The following is a 10,260-nucleotide window of genomic DNA, read 5'->3' as shown; positions in this document are numbered from 1 at the left end:
ACACACATAGAGAAAAAGAAACAAATCAGAGATTTAAGCCATGATAAATGTGCAGTTTTTCCAAAAAATGAAAAACAAATATTAGGAATGGATATATTGTACAGCTGTCTTGCCTTTACAAAATCAAAAAACAAACAGCCCAATTGTTTGTTCAACACAACTAATTCAATAGGATCCAGGTCAAGAGATGCACAGAATTACTGACCGAGGTGGAAACTACATGAACTCGAATGGACAAAAATGTTCCGATGCTCCTGCTGCAATTATTTCTCTAAAGTAGGAATGACATCTATATGGATCACTGAAATCAATGTAAGGTAATAACCAATGAGCAAAAGTGATTTAGGGCAAATCTGGTCAGATTGAGTGTCAGGTTCTTCCACTCCTGCACAGTTTACACTGTGTCCTAATGACCTGCTCGTGGGTATCAAGCCTGCTTGTTGGAGAGCAGCAAGGAGCAGTTTGTTTCAACTGCTCTGTTCAAAGTGGTATCACACTAAGCCAAGAATAACATTTTCTTTTGATAAATTTCTATGAAACTCAAGACCTTCTCTGGGTTTTGGTTTACTCTTAAATAATAATCTTTACCAACAATAAGAGGGCCCTGAGGTAATGCATTAGGATCCTATCAATAATGATTCCCATGCCGGCAGGATTAGTGTAGGGTCTTTGGCGTGCCGTGGAATGTCCCAGCATGACGATAGGAGGATGTTTCAGCTCTAGAAGGACTTTCAGCAGTTTAATGGAGATTTGGACAAGAACCCAGTCTTCTGTTTCAGGCCCTGAGGCAAAGCCGAGTGTGTGTGTAAGTGTGAATGTGTAAATGTCTGTGTGCATTTCACCTCCGACAAAGCCCGATTGCTCGTTGCTTTGCCTAACATTTAAGTGTCTCTCAAGCATGGACAAAGCACAATTATAAATTTTACCTCGAAGCACACTTACAGAGACACGCACATATTTTTGTTACACCACCTCTCTAGCTTGGCAGGAATTACTCGCTCCTCCATTATTCCCTGTGAACAATGCATATAAAACGGCTCCAATTTGCTCCACTTTTACAATGTTAGGTGATTTGTGGCCTGTGAGCTTATGCGTTTGCTGTAAATGTGTATGAGCAGTGAGAAATGAGTCTGTGTCAGTACTGTAAACTTGTGTATACATGTATCAGTACTGGTGTCTGATCATTATTCACTAGGTGCACTTGAATGCTCAGCCGTAGTTAATTACTGGTACAGAAAACTTTCTCTGGGGACACTTTCTCATTGGATCAGGTCAAACTGGCTCAAAGTTCTTCCTGTATTGCTTCATCTATCTTTCTACTTTCTTTACTTTCCGTCATTCCCATTCTCTTGTCTCTTCACTTTTTTCTCTATCCATCTACCCCTACAAACCTCCTTGTCTCCCTAACAACAGCCTTGTACTTATTCTACATCCACCTCTCTCCCTTTCCTCCTGACGAGGAATCATAACCTCAGCCTTGTGGCTTGAACTCTTATACCACAATGTGGCTGCTTAATAGGCTTTGGCTGTGGCTGTAGTGCTGGGGCCTGACTTCAAGTGGTTTCATCGAAGCCCAGAACAGCATGAGCAGTATAGGACCCAAAAGTCTGGGAATGAGCTGAGTAGTGAAGATGTAGTGAAGATGTATTCAATAAACTGACCCTAAATTGTGGTCCATGGGATGCACTGAGCACACAAAAAAAAACACATTCTGCAGAAATGAGTCATAGTGCAATAAATCATGTAACTTAGTAGATGGATTGTTTATTAAACAATTATTACAGAGATAAATGAGCAAATAAAGATATATAAAATGCTTAATTGCAGATAACTCTCTCAACCAGAGCAGCTAAGCTGTGTTTTTTTTGCACAGAATTAATATGTTATAAAGCCAATACAGCTTTAAGGCACGCTACTGTATAAAGCCACCAGCTTTTTCATTGTAAACTTTAGGTGAACAGTTAAAAAGAAAATAGCATATGATCACTTTGGGAACAAAAATAAATCATTACACCAAATTTGATTTTAAGATGTTTTATGAAAAGTTCAACTTTTTAAAGGGCATGACATCAACTGCATTTTTCTACATAAGGAGACCAAATCCACAAAAGACGAAGGGAGCATAGTTTGACTCTAGGCAGTATCAAAGCTAGTATGGAAATCCCAAAAAGAATGAACAAAAATCTATTACAATAAAATGGTCTTAAAGTAAGCTGGTTCTTAAATAAGTAAGTAAGCTTAAGTCACTGGCAGAATACCAGCAGCTGTCATCTTATTGTGGCCGTGTTTTGTGTCTGTCTGGCTTCTGCCAATGACAGCCATGACCATGTTGATACATCACAACTCCACTCAGAAAGCTCTCTGTCTGAGATTAACAGAGCAAACAACCTTTCTTCCCTCTCTCTCTGCCAGTTTGACAGTGACACAGAAACAAAATATGTGTTGACCTGGCTTTTGAGGCTTTGAAGACCAAGGCTTTACCATCCACACTGTGTGTTCTTGTTTCATCATTGTGTTGACATAACTGCCAAGAGTGACACCTCCTTTGAAGCATGCAGCACCATGAAACGGCCTGGCATGCTTAGAGGGCGACCTCAGCAGCAGGTTAACTGTTGTTTTTCTCTGCTCTAACAGGATGGCATATGGGTAATTACAGAAAGCGATGACAATGATAACAAAGGTGTTTTTCTTACTTCCTAAATGATTCCTCAAGAAAACATCAGAAAACTGCTCAGTGGCCTAGACTCTGAAAATATACACAACCGCAGAATGTACGTGCAGGCATTTGTGAAGACACACTTACCTTGACTCACCCAGAGTGGACCTATTAATGCCAAAGGTGTTATTGTTTCTTCAGTGGAGACCAGTAGAGTTAAAAGGAGGCATGGGGCTGCTGGTGTTGTTTTATGGCTGTCTGACATCTGTCCTCAGGCTACAGTAGAGCATTAGACTAGACTGAGAGAAGGCATCTAACCTTTAAACCCAGTGTCTTCCTTTCTGGGTCAACAGCCCCAATAATCTATCTGCCATACATCTTTCTGTCTTCATATTGTCTTTTTTTTATCAGGTTACATGGTTTATACATTGAAATTTTTGAATGCAAAATCTGCTTTTGTTCAGTCACTGCAAGCATGAAATTCAATAAACTGGGAGTGGTTAGGTCAGTGCAAGTTCAAAATCAAGTCCCACAGTGGAGACCAAAGCCCTGATTGGGGTTACAGAGGGCACAACCTCTCAACAACAGGGCCATGACCCCACCATCAGAGTAACAAGACAGGCAAAGAGAGGTGGGAGGTGCTCACCATTCACCCCCCAGATACACAGAGGGGGGAGGATTCATGTCCTAGCCAGCTAATCGCCCCCGCAGAATCACTTCATTGTTGGACGTGAGGCAGTGCTGGGACCCTGCGTCCAGCTTCTCCAACAGAAAATAAATAAATATAGCCCAGCCCGCGTCAGCCAGATGACTTCTGACAGGTTTGGTTAATTTCGAAGCCAAGTAGCAAAACAAAACATTACGCCAGCGTGCGGGGCCTACGCTGCCTTTAATTGCTTTTCCGATGAGCTCATGACTCAAAGGTGTCCTGGAGTGAGCCATGCAGCCCGACAGGTGTTCTACTGGTGCGTGTGTTGGTGTGAGTGTCTGCAAATCTGTGTGTGTGTGTGTGTGTGTGTGTGTGTGTGTTGGATCTGATGACACCACTGAAAAGGGGACTCAGCTGTGTGTGGGTGGTTGCAAGGAACAGTGAGTGCAGTATATGTTGTGTGTGCGTGTATGATCGGAGTATTTACGTGCTCCTTTATGCACGTTTCTTTTTGTATCCATTTGTGTAGTTGTGTATGACAGTGAACAGACACCGATTCACAAAGCTAATAAACCTCCTTGCTCTCAAACACACACCACTCTCTGACACATATTCAGTGTACTACTGTTCCCCTGCCTTGCTGCAACCCTGCGGCCTGGGGGCAATGCAGCAACACAGGAGCCCAGAGGCTCAGGAAGGACACAAGCAGGTTTGACTGGAAACAGACCCTGGCCTACGGAAAGCCTGCTCTCACTCTGCGCCCATACAACTCTCTGCATTGAAAGTCAGTGTATATGTGTGCCTGTGCATGTGTGTGTGCTTTTAGGATTAATATAAGTGTATATGCGTGTGTGCGTGCGTGCGTGCGTGTGTGTGTGTGTGTGTGTGTCTTTCAACATGGCCCAACAGCAGTAGCCTGCAGCTGACAGTCTAGACCCACCTCATAAAGGTTGACTATGGCTGTGAGTACAGTAACAGTAAAAGGCAGGAGGAAAGCTGGAGAGTGATTCAGCCAGTTAGGGAGTCAGTAAAATGCAAATAGATAAAGATGGAGTGACAGTAGCAGAGAAACAGCAAAAAAATACAGTCGGAGACAGAATCACAGGCAGTACATTCAGAAAGAGAGGAAGAAAAACAGAGTACTTAAACAGGACATATAAAATCATGGATGATGAGAAAGTATTTTTTAAGTTATTTTCCTAATCTACATGATAAGGGAGTAGGCCTCAGAATTTGGCCATGGATCTGTATGATTTATGGGATGACTACAGTAAGTCTCCGTACATGCAAAGTGCTATGAACCGGATATATCACATACACCAACAGTCTGGATAAGCGGGGTTACCACACATGTCTAAATAAAATGCATGTCTAAAAGGTCCACGTACATGCACAAACATCCACTACATAATTCAAAACTGTGTATGTTCACTCACTGAGCACTTTATCAGGAACACTAAACTAATACTGGGTAGAGCCTCACTTTGCTCTCAAAACAACCTCAGTTCTTTGTGGCATGGATCCCACAAGATGTTGGAAACATTCCTTTGAGATTCTGCTCCTTGTTGACATGATTGCATCACATCATTTCTGCAGATTTCTCAGCTGCACATTCATGCTGCCAATCTCCCATTCTACCACATCCCAAAGGTTTTCTATTGGCTTCAGATCTGGTGACGGGGGAGGCCCCTGAAGTTCACTGAACTTATTATCATGTTCACTGAGACTTTTGCTTTGTGACATGGTACAATATTATGCTGGAAGTAGCAATTAGAAGATGGTAAATTGTGGGGATTATGGCATTTCTCCTCTAACTGGTAAATGGTAATGGTAAATGGACTTGCACTTATATAGCGCTTTTCTAGTCTTACTGACCACTCAAAGAGCTTTACACTACTTGCCACATTCTCCCATTCACTCACACATTCATACGTCACAATCACACACTGATGGAACAGCCATCAGGGGCAAGGTGGGGTTCAGTATCTTGCCCAAGGACACTTCGACACACGGACTGGAGGAGCCGGGGGATCGAACCACTGACCTTCTAATTCGTGGATGGCCCGCTCTACCTCCTGAGCCACAGCAACCCCAATCAATAAGCAGCTGCCCCAATCAATAAAGCGTTTCCATCCGCAGAACTACAGCTCACTGGATTTTTAGTTTTTCACACCAATCTGAGTAAAAACTCTAGAGACTCTTGTGTGTGAAAACCCTGACTGAGGTCACTTTTTCTTCCCATTCTGATGTTTGATGTGAACATTAACTGAAGCTCCTCACCTGTATCTGCATGATTTCATGCATTGCACTGATTGGCTAATTGCATGAATAAGCAGGTGTACAGATCCTTGAATGTACATATATGTACTGTACAAACACCAATATACAGTCCAGACTGTGTGCATGTCAGAATGTGTACATGGATGGTTGTGTATGTAGTGAGCACAAGGCTGAATGTCATTCACAGAGAGATCTATCCCCATTCCCATCAGGGCTGAGGCTCCTTCTTTCCCATCTGCTGGGTTTGTTGACTCATGGTTGTTAGCTCTGGACTTGACACATTTCCCAGGCTAATGTTCAAATCCAGACAACAACACTGACCATGCTGCAGTTCTGTTGTCTGTACAGCTTTGGGTGGTGCTTGACTCAACAGTAGCAACACTTTCCCTGTGTAGGCCTACTGTATGTATGGGTGGGCATGTCACTATGCTAATGTGCACATGTTGTATTTGAAGATATATGTTTGATTAGGGTGATTTCATAAGTACCAAGATATACTTAAGGCTGAGCCAAACAAAGGTCAGTTTTTGACATAATTTAAACAAGTGACTTTGAAGCGCAATGAAGGCCAACACTTTTTTATCTCTAATGTGATGCCGTCTTTATACATTTGGAACAAATCCGACAATAATACCTTAAATTGCATAAAACAGACCACAAACTAAATATTTGACCATGGGAAAATGGACTTCTGCACATCCCTAGTATGTACTCTAAATCAGTAGTGAGGCCAGATGAGGGGTTTCAAGCAGCAGAACAGCAGCTCTGTTGAGCTCCAGATGTTGATAAGAGGCTCTATAGCCATACATATTCCCCTTCTGGTTGATTCCTAGACTTCATAAATCCACATCAACTCTCCCGGTGTTGAAAAGACGACCAGATACTGCACAATAGCTGCATGTGCCCCTGCTGAAACCCAAGCAGCCCCCGATTTGGAGTATTCCAGCTGTTATCTCTCTCCCTATCCTCTTTCTCCCTACACTACTTCTCTGATATGCCCACAGAAATACACACTCTTTCTGTCTCGCTCGCTTCAAATCACACGAAGGAAAATGCTTAAAGTCACGACCAAATGTGACCTGGCCCTTGTCAGCAAGATAGCTAGCCTTCTTAATGAGACGAAACAGACCTGGTCCTGATTGCATTAATGTATCATTACCGTATCAATCATGGACCTACAGTGTACTGTGTGAACTTTAAATGAGCCCCAGTGTAATGTAAGGGGAACAGGAGAGACACTTCTGAGCTCATTAAAATAAACAGACTTCTGCTTCTGCTGCTGCTTTCCCACAGACAGTTTCAGTTTTGCATAGTTACCTTGAAAACTCCTTATCACTGCTATCATTCAGCTGACTCATGGGCTTTCTCTACAGTTCAAGCTGAGTTCTTTCAGTTTGTCATGAGGAGAGAGGGAGTCAAGCAATTTAATGTCTGTCATTAGCTGGGGTTCCTTCCAAGTAAAGTTGTATGAATTACATTGTAACAAATAGAAAGGTTTATTGCAAATGGCAAAATTAAGTTTACTTGATATTTTAATAATGTTTCTTATACTCTTGAGGCTAAATGTCCATGAAGAAGTTATGCAATTAAGAGCAGAAGAAATACTTTGTCAAATAAATAATGGTGCAGATCTGTCTTCATCCAAATAATAACATCTTGAAGAGGACTAGCCCTCCTACTTCGTTTTTACATTTTAAATTTACATTTATTGTGTCTGAGAGATTCAGTTCATTTCATCTAATTGGCATAAGGTTTAAATTTTGTTGTTTTTGTCCATCTGTGGTGTTCACAGTCAAAAATGATCGATCCTATGAAATGAATGGGTAAGACTGACTAAACTGTACAGACTTCCATCCCCAGACCCCCATAAAAGGGCACACACACACAGACACACACACATACATACATACATACACAGACTGACCTCACCAGCCTTTCTGCATTTCTTGGGAGCCCCCCATGGGAACCACACCTTCCAGACAAAATATTATATCTAAAGGTTATGGGCATACTGTCATTCTTGCATTATTTCAATCATATAGAGTAACTCTCTTGCAGCTCTTTCCTTGGGCATTGCCTACATCTCATTCTGTGGCACCACAATGACCAGGCTCTTGGTCGGATCTTTGATCATGGCAGAGACAGAATGAAACTGACAATGAAGATAAATTACAAGAGGAGGTGTCAGAAGTGGAATATCATCCAAACCATGAGACAACTGACGAGGAACAATCAAGTAATGAGGAGGAGGGCCCTGCTGTGTCTTTAACCTTCCAGTCAAAGAATGGGAATTTTTATCATGGTTTTCATCACCATCTGAGAGGAGAGGCAGACAGTCAAATGAGAAATGCTTCAGGATGACCCCAAAGTCGACAAGGTACACCATATCCTGGATTGATGACATCAAATCCTACTTTGAAGTGTTCCAGACTGAGCCAAATCAAACCATAGTCCTTCATATGACGAACTTGAGATGAGATGCGTGTTCAAAAACTCAGACGTAGTGGGTCGGTTGATTCTGTCTGGCGTGTAGAGATACAGAAATGAATCCAACTCCAGTTTATGGCCTGCGTAGTCTGGTCGGGAATTTTTTCCTGCCACCATGTAATTTGCAGACATTTCACATGTTGTGAAGATTTTGACACAAGAGATACCTGACTTGGCCGTTGTCAAGACAACAAGCTAGCTGCGAGCTGAGAGGTTTGGAACAAGTGAGTGGAGAGTCATCTATAATTCCAGTCCAGACGTTACGGTGAATGAATGTCTGGTCCCTTCATAGGTCGCTTCGCCTGGAACATGCAGCCGTATACTAGCAAACTTGCTGGTGGAGCTCCAGAAAAGAACCAGGCCAAGAGTGTAGTCCTGGACATGACAGCAGGCCCGCAGAGGCACATCACCACATGTGATAATTTCTTTACTTCATATGCCCTTGGCCAAGTGCTGCTGCGGAAAAACTGATCATGGTAATATTTCACCAGACGTAATGTTTCACATGTTACTATGTCAGACATGAAATATCACTTGTGTGTATGATGGCACATACTTGTGCAGGAGAATGACTGCATGATGGCCCTTGGTGTTGTTTTTCGTCATCCTTGATGTGCCAACCTATAATGCTTTTATAATTAATGCTTTATAGCGTTGACGGAGGTGAATCAAGCCTGAATCAGAAGAGGACATTCAAGAGGAGGCTTTTTCGAGAGGAGCAAAAAGAAGCCATGGTGTTGCCCCTTTTTCAAAGGCCGAGACTTTCCACAAAAACAAGTGTCTGTCAGATTGATGAGAGACAAACAAGGGCAAGAATCAAGCTCAACAACCATCAACCTTCAGACTAAAGAGACAAAAGGAAGAGGTGCATCTCGAGATGTAGAAATGAGAATCATTATGCCATATAGTTACAAGGCCATATATTGTCAAAAATACACGAGCACACACATACATAATGTAACCACCACATAATGTTTGTTTGATTGACAGATTATGAACCCTGATGCATTTTTTTACATTTTAAGGACACTTTTATTGATGTTGTGCAATGTTCAAAGCTTAATCTTGTAATAGTTAAGTTTTCCGAAATGAGTTATGGCCCTGTGTCCTTTCTAGCTTAATAAAATTATAATGGTCTATATGGTGCTAATGGTCCATAAATACCATTTTGTACCATTGTTTAAAAATTGGAGGGGTTTCAAAATAAATGTCTTGTCTGCACTTTGACACTAAGTGGTCTATGATAAATAGCACAATATGTTTCATATATACATAAATACTTATTTTACTCAAAAAGGAGTTGTATACGTTCAGCTCAATGAGGGCTGTAAAACTGCTTAAGTTCCAAAGAGAAGAACAAAACTTATAAATCTAATTATTAGAAATTAAGTTAATAAGAACATTTAACACAACATCAGGTGGTAATCAAGTGTTGTGTACTTTAGTTTATTTGATTGTATTAAACCTTCAAATATTTCACTCTTTGAAAGCAGGAAGCTTCCATTCTTCTTTATTTTTTTTTATTATTTATTTTTCTCCGGGTCACTTTGCAAACTCCAGCTGTATTTGATGTGGATTCCCAAAACAGATCCAGTATAATTGCAAGAACAGTTCAACAGTGGCTTTGGAGGTTCTAAAATGTTTGTAAAATCAATCAATGCATTATGACCCATACAAATGATACATATTGGTTATTACTTCTGCACGAGGGGTGTGCTGTTGTTACATGACAATTAAATGGGGTTATACTATGTGATGGTTTTGTTTTCATCATTAGACAATGTTAACTGTGACTGTAATTTGTTGGTAGACAAAAAATTTGACACCAAAAATAAAAGAATAAAAGTAGGTGGGACTAATTCAGTCATCTCTTTTTGGTATGTTATTTCTGTTGTTTTATTTGTGTCAGAAACCTATATGCTGTATATTGTTGAGTCCAGCTGATTGAAATACATTTAATTCACTGTGGCTTCCTTTTTCTCTTCTACTCCCTGTCTTCATCTAGAGACTGGTCGGCTGACCTTCTCCAGCCATCCTCTTTAACTTTCTTCTCAGCCCTCAGCTTTCAAATCAGGGACAAGGTCGCATCTTCAAATACCATCAAGCCTTGTCCACCTCTCTGCAGAGTGTCTGTCCCCTCACTCTTTCAGCTCTGCCTTTTATCAGTTCAGGAGACTTGTACAGATCA

At 41.3% G+C, this 10,260-nt stretch overlaps 1 protein-coding gene across 3 annotated transcripts in view; it reads right to left on the bottom strand.

The window, feature by feature from the left end:
* LOC130172703 (intermembrane lipid transfer protein VPS13B-like) overlaps positions 1 to 10,260 on the bottom strand; it is a 322,841-nt gene that overhangs the window by 190,778 nt on the left and 121,803 nt on the right. The gene's annotated exons all lie outside the window — the stretch shown is intronic.

The sequence above is a fragment of the Seriola aureovittata genome, chromosome 7 (genome assembly GCF_021018895.1).
Source record: "Seriola aureovittata isolate HTS-2021-v1 ecotype China chromosome 7, ASM2101889v1, whole genome shotgun sequence".
In the NCBI taxonomy this organism is placed as follows: domain Eukaryota; kingdom Metazoa; phylum Chordata; class Actinopteri; order Carangiformes; family Carangidae; genus Seriola; species Seriola aureovittata.
This window is presented reverse-complemented; position numbering and strand designations above follow the sequence as displayed.